At 36.7% G+C, this 16,177-nt stretch overlaps 1 long non-coding RNA gene across 1 annotated transcript; it reads left to right on the forward strand.

Annotated features, from left to right (window-relative positions):
- Positions 1-9,134: 9,134 nt before the first annotated feature.
- On the forward strand, positions 9,135-15,338 carry LOC123876253. The gene is made up of 3 exons (XR_006798296.1): positions 9,135-9,238; positions 14,116-14,120; positions 15,318-15,338. It is a non-coding gene; the product is annotated as an uncharacterized LOC123876253 (long non-coding RNA).
- The last annotated feature ends 839 nt before the right edge of the window (positions 15,339-16,177 follow it).

The raw sequence follows: 16,177 nt of genomic DNA on the forward strand, positions 1-16,177 counted from the left end.
ATAGGGAACTCTGATCACGAATCTCAAAAAAAAACTATTTTTAGGGTTCCTTAAAAGCAAAAAGGAACCCTTATAGGATAAACAAAGTACTTGACATGCAAATCTAAACGACTGAAACCGGCTACTTAAATAACAATGATTCCCGGGTGAAATAGCCATAAAAATGAATCGGTCATTCACCCATGTAATTTATTGCTATTCACGTGCAAAAATCCATAATTCAGATAACAGTATGGCAATGAATTATACGCGATCCCAGTTCGATGGACCTCGCTCATTATGCTTTTTATGAAGTCATCTTAAAGGTCAATTTTTTTGGGCTTTTTTGTTGATTAATTGAATATCCACTTCAATAGTACCGCAAAGGTACCTTATTCTGCATTTTTAGGGTTCCGTACCTACCTCAAAAGGAAAAACGGAACCCTTATAGGATCACTTTGTTGTCTGTCTGTCTGTCTGTCTGTCAAGAAACCTATAGGGTACTTTCCGAATAGACCTTTGACCTAGAATCATGAAATTTGGTAGGTAGGTAGGTCTTATAGACAAGTACAGGAATAAATCTGAAAAACGCAAATTTGTGGTAACATCATTTAAAAAACATTAAAATGTGTTTCAATTTTCAAAATAAGATAACTATACCAAGTGGTGTACTATGAAAGGGCTTTATGTGTACATCTTAAAACAGATTTTTATTTATTTTTGTGTATAATTTATCGTGCAAAATGTTGAAAAAAATACCCAAGTACGGAACCCTCAGTGCGCGAGTCTGACTCGCACTTGGCTGGTTTTTTGTTGATTGTATTCTTATTCTGTATTGTTAAGAACTTGCATTTCGAGATATACAATTTTTAATGAACTGTTAATGAAATGAACAATTGATTAATAACTTTACTGAAAAGTTTGATTAATTGAGGATAAAATATTAATACAAAGACTACAAAGATTGGAAATTTGATAAAAATAAATGCAATGGGAGACGACTTAGTAAAGTTGGAAATAATTATTATAAGCGTAGGGGTAAGGGTTTTTAACGTTATTAATTTACAATAGAACCTTTAACTAGATGGATGCGTCCGCGTGGATTTAGATTTTTTTTTTAAATCCAGTGGGTAGTGGGAACTCTTTGATTTTTTGGAATAAAATGTGACCTATGTAGTATGTATGACCTATATATCCGTTTCCGAGACGCAAGCTGTCTCTGTACATGTCAAAATCGGTTAAGTGGATGGACCGTGAAGCTAATAGACAAACATACTTTCGCATTTATAACATTAGCGTAGGCCGGAAATATGGAGTAAATAAATATATAGCCTACCAAGGTGGTGGAAATTGGGTGGATGAGGAAGACGGAGGACCGTGTGTGATAACTGATAACGCGCTCTCCAAAAGCTTATATCGATCAAAGGACGCAAACAAGCTGATGGTTGATTGAATTCATATTTAGCTGAAAATTCAGCCAAATGCCAAACATCAAGTAGGTATGTTTACCTAACCTTCATATTCTTCTAACCAACAATCTCGAGGTATATACTATGTAGTTATGTAACTACGCTATACCTATCCGTTATCAATTACCTAAACAATAATGGTTATTCAACTAAAGAATCCTTCACTAAACATAACCTTTATGATATCGAGCAACACAAGGTTCTATCGACCTCAATGGCATAGTGGTGCGATTCGCCTAACGTAAAGGTACGTTTCCACTGACGCGGAGCTGGGCGGAGTGGAGCGGAGCGGACTGTGAATTGGCCAACCACAATGCTCGTAATCCCCAGGCCGCATCAGTGGAAACTGGGTGTTTGTAAAATATAATCTACTGGCCGATGCCCGCGACTTCGCCTGCGTGGATTCAGGTTTTTCAAAATCCCGTGGGAACTCTTTGCTTTTCCGGGATAAAAAGTACCCCTTCCTAATCCAGGATATTATCTATCTCCATTCCAAATTTCAGCCAAATCCGTCTAGTATTTTGCGTGAAGGAGTAACAAACATACACACACACACACATACACACAAACTTTCGCCTTTATAATATTAGTGTGAAGTGTGATAAATGAGCATTTAATGCTTATAGGTACACAAGTACGGTAAGTAGGTACTTGTATACCTATAAGCATTAAATAGACCTAAGCTTGATCTTGTTTGAGAAGTTCAGAGAACTTAGCTAAGTAACGTATCACTGCCTTGAGGCATAAATTACCAATCATTACTCTAAACAAAGGAATTGTAAAACTAAAACACCTAAAAAGCATGTAAATCAATAAGATGTACAGTTCTGAGCGTCAACCGTTTTAAAAAAATCGCACGCAATCTGCGTACTATGACATGCGAAATCGTTAACACAAACATGGTACCTACCTACTTTCCAACGTCTGGTTTTATTGAGGTGTAGTGTGAAGAAACCTTGAAGATACAATATCATTGGAAGTAGAGACGAAATCTTCAATCTTCGAAGACGCGAGGATTTCTTTGCTCTCAAAAAACCCCGACACAAAAACCTCTATAAGAAAACTAGAAAAGAGCTGATAACTTTCAAACGGCTGAACCGATTTAGCTAAGAACACTCTCGATCAAGTCATGCCACCTTTCAAACAAAAAAAAAACTAAATTAAAATCAGTTCATTCGTTTAGGAGCTACGATGCCACAGACACAGATACACACGTCAAACTTATAACCCTCTTTTTGGGTTGGAGGTTAAAATGTAGCAGCGAACCTATTTTCAACGCACATCCTGTAAAACCGAACATTTTAACCTAACGTTTAAATTATTCTAGCAGAAAAGATGAATATATTTTTAAAGACTATTTTATTTCATTTAAAAATTTTATTTTTATTTTCTAAATAAATTAAGTTTGGACAGACCTAATGGTTTTATTGATATGGGTTATTATACCTAGCTGTTTTTAAATACTTTAATAGATCGATGAACTCTTCTAATTCTATAGCTATTTTATTTTCTTCTCAGTATTTCAAAATCGTGTTTTACGTGTTTCGATTTATTATTTTTGTGTCCAAAACGAAAAATTCGCATAATTTTGGTAAAATTAATTCCGTACTGTGATTATTTTAATATTTTGTGAGATTGTGACCAAAAGGCAGATGAAATTAAAAAAACTGGCCAAGTGCGAGTAGAACTCGCGCAACGAGGGTTCCGTACTGGGGTATTTTTTTCGACATTTTGCTTATCACTTTGTTGTCTGTCTGTCTATCCGTCCGTCGTGTCTGTCAAGAAAACCTATAGGGTACTTCCCGTTGACCTAGAATCATGAAAGGCAAGTAGGTAGGTCTTATATAGCACAAGTAAAGGAATAAGTCCGAAAACCGCGAATTTGTGGTTACATCATTAAAAAAAAATTAAAATGTGTTTAAATTTTCAAAATAAGATAACAATACCAACTGGGTTATCATATGAAAGGGCTTTACCTTACATTCTAAAACAGATTTTTATTTATTTTTAATGCATATTAGTTTTTGATTTATCGTGCAAAATGTCGAAAAAATACCCGAGTACGGAACCCTCAGTGTGCGAGTATCTCATCCGCATTGTTTTCTTTTCATTAAAACCACATTAAAAGAAATAATTACATACTCTATATGTATATAAATTTACATAGTTATTCAAGTAGGTATGTTGTGGTATAAAAATCACATTAGTTACCTATTTCGAGATATCTAAATTAGGCAATAATTTTAAGAATCTACATCTCAAACATTTTACGCCATTTAGCATTATTAGCATTTTTTTGTTTAAGTTCAAAGGAATCAAAAATATACAGAACTAGCTAATCACACGACTTTGTCCACGTGAAACTGCGTAAGAAAGTAACTAACTTGAAAAAGTAGCAGACAGGTGAACAGAAGTTCTAATCGTACGCGACGGGTCGAGATGGCAATCGGGGTGGGGACGCCCCGCACACCCGCCCAGTCCTCAGTCAATCCAAATAATCTTTTTTTTTCTCTTTCGTCTGGCTTTACAAAGATTAGCCAATGTCAAGTTTGTAGTTATTTGTAACAAGTTAGTTAAACTATACAAGTATGGACCCCGTCTGTGCTGGCACTCGCCGACATACCCACGGCACCCCTAACAGAGCGCTTTCCAGTCAGTTTTAACAAAAAAAACACTGCAAAAAGGCAGAGCACGCCCGCCAGCTAACACCAACACAGACGAAGTCTCCAAATAATCTTCAAGTTCATTTATTAGTTTGTAAAAATAATTAAGTAGTAAGTAAGTAAATAAGTAAGTAAAGGACAACAAAAAATTACAAATCAACAGTAGGATTTAATAATAAAAAATCTCTGTATGTTATGTTGCTGCTGTGTTTTATTCGGTGTACCTACCTGTGTTGCGCTTTGGGTCCCAAATAAATAAAATAGGATTTATTTCTTTAAAATTATTTCAAGTAAGTATTAACAATTAGTTAAGTAAAATGAAAAAAAAAAAACTTTAATCGATGCGTCATAATAATAATTAAAAATGATCAACTTTTGCCTAAAGATATTTTTAAGTGTCATTTATTTTCAATTAAAAGTAAATAAATAAAAAAGCCTTTTTATTTCTCACATTCCTTAATTAGTTACATAGTAGATTAGTTTTGTTAGTTATTACATTTCCCTTATTTTCCTAAGTGAGTATGGTTAGTAAGTGAACAATTTTTGTTATGGAACATGAGCCCCTTCGCGGGTAACGGCCCCTCCGACCTTTTCCATTTCTCCCTGTCCTTGCCAAGGTACAGCCAGTTCTTCCCTGCAGTTTGAATTACCTCATCAGCCCGCCGTTTGTATGGCCTTCCAACACCCCTTTTTTCGATTGGTCCTTTCCATTGCGTGGTTTGTATTGTCCATCTGTTATCTGTGTACCGTGAGACGTGTCTAGCCCATAGCCTTTTAGTGCATCAACAAGTGTAAATTAAAAATTTATAACACCCCCGACAAGTGAAGGTTACTGTAACTAGAAAAGAGCTGATAACTTTCAAACGGCTCAACCGATTTTCTTGGATTATAGCTAAGAACACTCTCGATCAAGCCACTTTTCAAATAAAAAAATTTAGATTAAAATCGGTTCATTAGTTTAGGAACTACGATGCCACAGACAGATACACGGATACACACGTCAAACTTATAACACCCCTCTTTTTGGGTCGGGGGTTAAAAACGAAGGTAACTGATGCACTATTTTCAATTAGCCTTATTTTATTGCGGGAAAATAGCCACTGCCATCTTTCGATACCTTACGGAACTACTTCACAAGGACAGTCGCTCTCTAGAGCAAAGTAAAACTGAAACAAAAACTGATCTAGACATACAGCACCATCTATAATAATTCTGTAAATAGTAAATGTTTCATAATTGCGTCAGTAGATGTCGCAACTAGTAAGTTTCAAGTTCTCAAAGTTCCAAAATAAGTTCTGCTAAATTACCAGTAGTTGGTTTGTCCTTCAATCACACCGCAACTGCAGAGCAACGATGAATTCCATCAGATTTTTTGGATGGATATATTTGGTGACATTTAGGTAGTAAGTAGGCTATACTTATTATTCCGGCAAATCAAAGAGTTCCCACGGGATTTTTAGAATCGAGGAGGTACTAGCTGATAGCTAGTCTAATAATGTGATGTGCAATGCAAAAAGCATTATGTAATGGATAAACTCTGAAACCGATACTTACCAATAAAATAATTCTTTCACCTCAATTCATTCAATCTCAATTCAATTCATTAGTAGGGTATATAAATTTCATATCTATAAAATACATATGTACGAATTCGCGGCTAAAAGCTAGTCTGGTATGAATGAATACTCTGCTTTTTTCAGTCTTATCTATACTAATAAATAAAATTGAACTGTCGTGTCTGTTTGAACGGGCTCTGCGGAATGGCTAAACCTATTTTGACGGGACTTTCACAGACAAGTAGAGGATTGACCAAGGAGTAACAGGCTACTTTTTTAACCGACTTTGTAAAATGGAGTTGTGTTTTTCTACCTATATACACTGATATCTCCGAGATATCTGAACCGATTTGCGTTATTTTTTTTAATCGTTAAGGGAACTTTGCGACATTGTGTCATAATAAAGGATTCCAACTCCTCAATTCTGATGCTGCAGGGGATCTGACCTATCCACGCGGGCGAAGCTGCGGGCCATCATCTAGTTTTCAAATAAATACCTACCAACAAGTACATAGTAAAAAAAAAAAAATTTGAATTTTGAACATTGAATACAGGCTACAATTTTATTGCAAGTTCATGAATTGTTCTGAAAATAATGTTGATAACGCAAAGTTCCAACTGACTAACCTACCTTCCTAGAAAAACAGCTTAGAAATTAAAATCATGTTAATAAAATCTTTGAAATATTATTTTCTAATTTACTGCAACATCTTACTGTGCCCTTTAAAACGTAGGTAGATAGGTACTTCCTGTTAAACCTAGAATCGTAAAAAATACGATAAGATTCTACGCAGCAGGGTCTGACGTAACCATAAATAAATGGTCCCAGGGAACATTTTCCGCAATTTTTCACTAATCGTGGCGCCTTTTCCCCCGCACCCGATTGGTGAATGCAACGTGACGTCATCGCGCCCACGCGTCGTGCGTGACGTAAGCCGATCGATTGTATATCGGGCTCTTTCCTTTCTACGTCTGACGTAGGCACGGCGCAAGCTTGCTGTCTCTATTTAGCAAGACGCTTCGAAATTCAAACCCGTAGGCGTGCGTAGCGTTGTCAATATAGTTGGACCGGGATATTTACGTCCCGTATAGGGTAATTTCTATGAAATGTTTGCAGCGAATGACGTTTTGTTATTATGCAGTCTTTTTAGCAGTCTTTTTATGCCAAAGACGTTGTTACTGCTGTACTCTTTAAGAGTTACGTAGCCTATTTATTCGTAACTATAAAAGCCGGTAGAGAGAAATTTTTCAGGTTAGCCGGCTTCTTTCTTAGTACTTACTGCATAGTCTTTCCTATCAGACAAGATTGCAGTTAAGGGCTAACAATATACTAAGTAGTTAAGTACTTAATTAAGTAACTAATTAGTTAACTAAGTACTTACTTAATAAAAAAAATATGACACATTTACTGAGTCAAAAGTTCTTGCTATTTTTGCTTTTTGGATTTTACATTAAAATTCAAAAAACAGGTCTTCACGATGTCTGTCTTCCTCATGATGGTGATGTTTAATTTTTTAAACTTGAGGTGCGTGGCCAGGATCGAACCCCTGACCTTCCGAATAAGAGACGTACGTATTAACCACTAGGCTATAACGGTACTTAAATATGTTTTCCCTAAAATAAAATGATTTCACCACATTGTTCAACATTTTCCTAGAAAATCGTAGGTACCTATATGAACCTAACTGACATTTGTTTAGGTTTTCTAGGTATTGTCAGTAGGTTATTTCATATTTGTTTAAGCAGAATATGATATCAATACCTACTATATTTCTATGAAAATAAATTATATAAACGTCCTCCCTCGTGCAGTAGTGAGAGCTGTAGTTTTATGTAGAATGACCAGGGTTCGATTCCCTTCAGAAAAAAATTGGCATTAGGGTCACAGCCACCCGAAAATCGGCCAAGTGCGAGTCAGAGTATGAAATCGCTCATTATTTGATATATAATAGATCATTAATACAAAGGAGATGTTAACACAAGTGTAAATTAAAAAATAACACCCCCGACAAGTGAAGGTTACAGTAACTAGAAAAGAGCTGATAACTTTCAAACGGCTGAAACGATTTTTTGAATTATAGCTAAGAACACTCTCAATCAAGTCACCTTTCAAACAAAAAAACTAAATTAAAATCGGTTCATTAGTTTAGGCGCTACGGTGCCAGAGACAGATACACAGATACACACGTCAAACTTATAACACCCCTCTTTTTGGGTCGGGGGTTAAAAATAGGTATGTGACGCTTTGACCAAGATTTTGCTCAGTGTAGTAGTTCCATACACCACCGAACACCAAACACGATAGACCGTGAAAGTGTGACGTCACAAGTCCATTAGGGTTGTAGGCATCCCCATCGTGCCCACATCGGTGGATCCGAGCTTGAGTTACACCCTGTATTCCCTCACTCTCACAGTCTGACGACCGAACCTCCGAGGCACAGGATACATACACCGACTCTATAAACCCTCGTTATAATAAGTATCACGTGAGACTGCCAACATGACAGAAACGACACTTAAGCGATAGCGAAAAGTGTACTTCTGAAGTAAATTTACTTCAGAAGTACACTTTTCGCTATCGTTCGCCTGTCTAGACCAGCGGCTCCCAAACTAAAACTTGATTGTTTATTTAATTATTATTATTTTTGAACTGAAGCGTCTTTGCTTTATTAGTTTTATTAGTCCTAAACGTAGCTCACTTAATTCAATTCAATTCAATTCAAAATATTTTTATTCAATTAGACTTTTACAAGTTCTTTTGAATCGTCAAAAGCATCTACCACTTAAACACGACATAGCTCCCGCACGGAAAAAGAATAAACAAAATCGGACTTTTAAACTCGTATTCTGTACATACATATATTTTACAGTGACAACATACAATTGCAAACAACGCGCAGCAAGCGAGCTTGCCGCAATTGAGCCACTCGATGGTTGATGTCTCGCTTACCATACGCTTCAAGCGAGTAGCCTATGCGTCTACAGCGTGTGGGCCACTCGAGCAAGTTGTATCCCCCCGTCCACACACTGCCCGTGTGGCATGGGAAGAAGCGAGAAACGGAGGCAGAGAATAAGTGTGGCCGCGTTACTCGCATGTTCCTTGTACTTGCCCATCGCTCCCTATTTTGTCGGTAAGTATGCGATAGCGCGCACGCTGCCACAGTTTCGACGTCCATCGCGTTGCAAAGGCAAGCGACCTAGTGCGGCGCGTCGCGATTAATTGCGTGAGTAGAGCAGTGTGTGGACGCACAGTTAAGGTACAACCAAATTAATAATGCGCATAGAAATCTTCGTCACTGTTCGGCAACGGTCGTATGATACACATGATATTGACTCCTAATTGTTTATAACATGGTGCAAAATGCAAGTGCATTGTTTAGGGCTCTTACGATTCAATGATTCGGAATACGACAATTAGCGAAGATCTGTATGCGCATTATTAATTTGGTTGTACTGTACAGTAGGTAGACGCCATACTGCTAGCTGTCATCGCGTGGACACCTTGCGGTCACTTCGATTTGAGGCGGAGCCGTGCGTGTGTTGTGTGGGAACGGTGTCGTGTAAATCAGCCGTTTCTACTTAATCACAGTTCCTAAGGTTTGGAACCACTGGTCTAGACTGTTCTGAGCACTAGTGGTTTACTTTATAGTGGCTGTAGCCTGTAACATGCATACTGTATTTAGGTGTGGGGAGTATTTCCTTGTTAACCCATACCTACACACTACCTATAATATAAATACCAAAAAAGTCTGATTGTTTGGTTGTTTACTTGTTTATTGGTTTGTTCTTCATCACGTCACAACGGAGCAACGGATCGATGATTTTTTGCACGTATTTAAAGACCTGGAGAGGGGCTCTAGCTACTTTTTATCCCAGAAAATTAAAGAGTTCCCATGGGATTTTTGAAAAATTAAAATCTGGTAGTGGAAATCTAAACTTTCTATACATATGTCGTTTTTTCAAACTATGAACCCTGCACATTGCCATTTCAGCTGCGCAATCCGTTTAGCTATGGCCTAGTATACCTATAACTTTTTATCCCGGAAAAGAGTTCCACCAGGATTTATAAAAAAACTTTATCTACGTGGATAAAGTCACGTCCATTATCTAGGATAAAATCAATATAACTTAAAACTATTTGTTACATAATCTATCCCTACTTACATAATACTTTGTTCGTCAGCCAATTTTTACAGCAGAATGTAAAATCAAAGACCCATGGTGACCTTAGCGTGACGTCAAAGCTCTTGGCATCGAAGTTTGTCTATAGAGAGATAAACGAAGTCGGCCTTGGTCTAGACAGGTGGCGCCGGGGCGTCTGTGCGCAGCCTCCCCGCGTGCTACGGAACGGGAATAGACTCCTTGTTAAGGACTTTATCAGATGAATGGAGGGGTAGGTATTTCTGTAAGGACTGTGGTCTATGGCAGGGGCCCGTTGTACGTCACGCGGTTAAAATTAGTTTTATTTATTCGACGAAAAGTTAGCCTTCGACTGCAATTTCACCTATTTGCATTGCACATAATATTATCACCAAAGGGTCCGTGGAGATTGCTTTATTGCTAAGGATGCCTTTGCATACAATTGTTAACCCCCGATTCAAAAAGAGGGGTGTTATAAGTTTGACGTGTGTATCTGTGTATCTGTCTGTTGCATCGTAGCTCCTAAACTAATGAACCGATTTTAATATAGTTTTTTTTGTTTCAAAGGCGACTTGATCGAGTGTGTTCTTAGCTATAATCCAAGAAAATCAGTTCAGCCGTTCGAAAGTTATCGGATCTTTTCTAGTTACTATAACCTTCACTCCTTCTAGTAACCTTCACTTGACGGGGGTGTTATAAATTTTTAATTTACACTTGTTTTTAGTTACTTTGTTTTGCATCGGTATTTTTCTTGGTTTGTCGATCTATCTATCTGTCTGTCTGTCTGTCTGTCTGTCTATCTTTTCGAGCTTTTCAAGCGATTAAAGTTTAAAATAAGGTAAAGCCCTAAGTAAATACCTAGATATGATGCCAGAACGAACTGATAACTACTTACCTATACAAAGGCTATCGTTGTCAACGATCCCCCGTCGATTTCCTACGTATGATATTATTGTTCTTATCTCTATCTGCCCTGGTTCGTGCATTCTCGGTTCCTAGATCGGTACATTTGTGATAACCAATTGAAATTGCTGTGATTGGCTGAATTTACCATGTTCTTGCTGCGACAGTGAGTTTGAGCCACTAGCGGAACAATGTTAGCCGGTCAGAAATGATTGCAATTAGTCAACCTGTTTGACGTCCGTGTTCTGTTTTCGATTACAAAAAAGAAAAAATTGTTGTTGCAATCATCAATTTTAGCAAATAGTGAAAGAGAGTCGGCCAATCAGAGGTCACAACTACCGTCACACTTTCTGTCACACTATGGCAGTAGGCATACCGAGTAATGAAAACAATTTTTAAATTCTGTCTAGGAAGTAGTAGGGTTGCCACCTGCCTCTTTTTGATTTACAGGCTACCACCATCAAAAATACGGGGTTTAGATTTGAAGAAATTTGAAAATTTGAAGTATTTAAAGAAATAGGCGGTGGTTCTCTCTGAAATGCATGGAAAGCCTATTTAGATATTTTAGTTTATTTGTAAGTTTTGTATTTTTTCTCCGTATGTTGCCGTGTCTTGATTGGTGAACTGTGTTTGCAATGTGGTTTTAAATAAAAGATTTATTTATTTAAATAGCTTTTAAAAACTCTTAAGTTTTGTAAAGCAAAATGTTATACATTTCATGCATACAATCTTTTCATTTTAACTTAAAATTACATTTAATTTGTAATTCCACCTTCACAGTATCAATACTATGGCCGTAGCCAGGAATCAATTGCGGGAGAGGTTTTATCAGGGCCGAAACTGAATCCTGTCATGAGGAAAAAAACATTCGCTCAACTTTATGGGCTAATTACCTGGTTAGTGGAATTTCGCCTTTCAATTTGTCAGTGAGATAAAATACAACAATAAAAAAGCGCGAGCGCAGTGAGCGTAAGTGTTTTTGGTTCAATACAGAAAAAATTAAAGTGAAAGGGAAACGAGTTTAGCCATAGCAAGATTATATTTTTAAAGCTTCCTATCCATACTAATATTACGAATACGACAGTATATCTATTTGCCTATCTACCCTTTCACGGCCCATCTTCTTTACCAAAATTTTGGTACTTACTATTCAGAGGTAACTTGCATCCCAGACATTTTTTTTTAGGCGGCTTTTTAGCCCGGAAAATCCCCCACGGAATTTTTTAAAATCTAAATTCATGCAAACGAAATTGCGGAGTTTACACCAAGTAATACAAATTCAAAGCGCGAGTGAAGTGAGCGCGAAATGTTTGATATATTTCCAAAAAAAATTGGTAAGCAAATGCAAGAAATAGTGTAAGTATTATAAGCTTAGGTTTTTGACGGATTCCCAGGCGCAGTCGCCATTTCTAAATTTCTGGTCTGATGGGAGGCTTCGGTCATGGCTAGTTATATGGTTACTATGGCCCTAACGGCCAAGAAATTAGACTGCATCATCACTTACCACTAGAAAAGATTAAAGTCACGGGCTAACTTGTATAAAAAAAGGCTTACATCCTCAAACCAAGCCCCGCTGCCTTGGCTACGACCATGATCAATATCGAGTGGGTTTCGGCTACGCATTGCCGCAAAAGGAAAATATTCTTTCGTCAGTGTTTGATTTCGCCAGCCAGGTTTCTGTATCCCGAAATACGGGGTAACCAGTAAAATACGGGGCCTCTGGCAACCCTATTCGGAAAACACTGTCACATTCAAGTTAATGTCAAATATTTTGTTTTCAATTACAGAAAGCTGCATCAATCATTATTACAATATTTTCTTTGTTGTGATTGGCTGAATTTTTGAGTTTGAGCCAATAAACAGACTGTTTGCCAATTAAACGTCATAACAATATAAATGCCAGAAAGTTTAACCAAATAAAACAAACTTAATGAGAACCTAGTGAGAATGCAAACGGCACACAATTTATAATACATATTATGTTAGTCGTATATAATAGATATTATAGTAGTCGTTCACTTTGGTAATAGTCAGATTGTCATCAGTAAAATTGATATTGGTTGATGTATCGTAAATTATTGTTTCGGTGACAAATATTTTTATTATCTATTTATCTTTGAACAGAATGGAATAGAATGAAATGGAATGGAATACAATGATAAATTTTTATTCCTGTAAACTTTTAGGTAAACTTCAAAGTGTTTTTGGATGGTCAGACAAATTTACCACTGGTTCGGAATGCCGTTCCTACGTTTTCTAGGGTTTCGTACCTCAAAATGAAAAACGGAACTCTTATAGGATCACTTTGTTGTCTATCTGTCTGTCTGTCGTGTGTGTCAAGAAAACCTCTAGGGTACCCGTTGACTCAAAACCATGAAATTTGGCAGGTAACCTAACTGCGTATTTTGGGTAGTTTTTTTAATCGATAAAGAAAGTTTGCGACATTGTTCAATAAAAAATTTGGATTCCAACTCCTCAATCCTGATGTTGCAGGGGACCTGACTACTAAAGCTAATGGGATTTAAAAAGTGTCGATTATTAATTGATATTGAAGGTATAGGATGCTGTAAGAAATTGCATTCCTAAATCCTGGTAATCCCTCGGGATTTGAAAAGGATCATCCGTTTAAATATTCTTACGTGATACAGAAACAAGTTGCATCCCGGGGACGGGCTATTACGGAGAGGCAACTTTTGTTCTGGGAAATGAAAGGATCGAGATTTTTAAAAACCTAAATCCACGCGAGCGAAGCTGTGGGCATTAGCTAGTTGTAAATATATTTAAAAGCTACTATAAGATAATAGATAAGGTACTTATTTCCTTATATTTTTATTGTATGGCAGCGCGCGGTTTTAAATTATAAATTGCACGTCCTGTCCTTTTCTGTAATACATTTTTTTTTCAATATCTACCGCTTTATCTCATAGCAAGAGTCCGCAAGACATAATACAGTGAAAATAGGCAAAATATACAATTTTTGCAGTTTCCACGTCAGTACCTGTCGAATTTTTCTAACAGTGTAAGCAGCAGAGCTGAGTTTACCATCAAGTGTTGATATGTGGGTGTTCCATAGAAGCTTTGCATCTAACATTATACCGAGAAACACGGGGTTCTCCTTTATTTTCAACATATGATTATTTATCAATGAACTTATGTCATTTAAGGTCCTGGTATTGGGCAGTGTGAATTCAACACACTTAGATTTCTTTGCATTTGGAAGTAAATTGTTAGCAATAAATCAGAGAGTGACCTGTGATATGGCATTACATATAGTATACATTGTCAAAAATTATAATATTAAAGCTGTGCGTATTGCGTGAGGAATAGGTTGCAAGAGAGTTGCAACTTGCAGGGTTTGATGCATGCGCTATTGCCAGCAAACATGAGACATATTTTTATCTACAGGCAACGTCTGAGTAGGTAACGCATACGTCTAACGCAAGTTGAAATGTACCAGTGTATTTAGTTAGACCTATCGACAAGTTTGGAGTTGGGTGCAGTCTAAATGTGGCCCGTGTGTTTAGACTGTCAGTTTCTGTCAGTTTCACGTGTCGTCCCCCGCACTTCACCACCCCGCTTGCACAAATCGAGACAGCACGAAATTTTCAAGATTTCTGGGTGTAATTTCTGGTTTTCGTAGTTCCCACACAATTATAACAATATAAAATATATAACGATAATTTTTTTACTACATAATATTCATTAAATTTTCTAGGTCTGTGGTTTTTCCAAATTTCATTAAATTGCTCCATTGTCTAGAAAAACGAGCACAAAGTTGGGCCTTTTTTTAAAGAAAAATACAAATCTTTGAGCCCCTGTAATTTTAAAACTACATATTATTAGAAAAATCTAAAACACCACAGACACAGATATTAGTTTCTAGACTATGTCTGCAAAATTTCATGGACTTTGGTTGCTTAATATTCAAATGAAATGGGAACTACGATTGTATGGAGTAAGTGACGGAGAGAGTCCTGTTAACGCTAACCTTACTTTAAACTGTCTGATGTAAAACAGATCCTTATAATATTATGTAGTTATTATTAATAACCATAATATGACCTTAATATGCGGCAGTTATTTCGAAATTACAGACAGACATTCCAATTTTATTTATTAGTATAGATGTACAACAGATCCTAATATGTAGTTATCGTTATCGTTATGATGTAGGTATGACGATGGATTTATTCATATATTTAGCGGTACATTGATGAATGAAAGGCGCTCCACATAATATTATATTTTTCTGCTGTCTGATTTCCGTCTAGTCTAGCCGGCGCCGGAGATTCAATGCGCGCGCACCTTTATCTGCAGAAAATACACCCACCTAATAGCTACACCTTTATCTGCAGAAAATACACCCACCTAATAGCTAAAAGATACGGAATATTCATAGATTTCTCTGATAATATTTTACACGACTGTATAAAGAAGCCTCATATTTTTGAACTAGCTTGTGCCTAAGACTTCGTCCGCGTGTACTAAAGAAATTTCAAACCCCCTTTTATCCCCTTTTAGGGGTTGAAATTTCAAAATCCTTACTTAGTGGGTGTTGACATTATAATAGCTATTCTGCATGCCTTTCAACCCTATCTGTCCTGTAGTTTAACAGGGCTCTCTCCGTCACTCGCTTCATACAATCGTAGTTCCAATTTCATTTGAATATTAAGCAACCGAAGTCCATGAAATTTTGCAGACATATTCTAGAAACTAATAACTGTGTCTGTGGTGTTTTAGATTTTTCTAAAAATATGTAGTTTTAACAGGGGCTCAAAGATTTGTAGGAAAATTTTTAAGACCGCGTAACTTTGAAACCGAGTATTTTAACAGAAATCTGGAAAACCACAGACATAGATATTAGTTTCTAGAATATGTCTGCAAAATTTCATGTACTTTGGTTGCTTAATATTCAAATGAAATTGGACTACGATTGTATGAAACGAGTGACGAAGAGAGCCCTCTTAAGCTATTAAATATAACTTGCTTTGACGGTGAAGGAAAACATCGTGAGGAAACCTGCGTACTTATAGGAGTTCTCCATAATATTCTCAAAGGTGTGTGAAGTCTGCCAATTTAAACTGAGCCAGCGTGGAAAACTATGGCCAATATCCTTTTTTGAGACTTATCCTTAGTAGTGGGCTGGCAATGGGTTAATCGTGGTGCTGATTTTGGTGATGAAAATATCAAAATTTCAAAAAAATATTTATTTTCAAAAAGTCATACATCTTAAATTTAATAACTTACACAAATAATACTTATTTATACACACAATATACAATATGATACTGTGCACACAACTATTTAAACAAATAGTTGTGTGCACACACACATAATTCTCCTATTCATTCATTTCATATTATAGAGATACATGCACATTTTCATGTTTATTACATTACATTTCTAATACGTCGTAACCACGTATGCTTGCTTATACGTCGAATGTACGTATGGTTCCGATTTTCAA

This window comes from Maniola jurtina, chromosome 21 (genome assembly GCF_905333055.1).
Source record: "Maniola jurtina chromosome 21, ilManJurt1.1, whole genome shotgun sequence".
NCBI classification, from domain to species: domain Eukaryota; kingdom Metazoa; phylum Arthropoda; class Insecta; order Lepidoptera; family Nymphalidae; genus Maniola; species Maniola jurtina.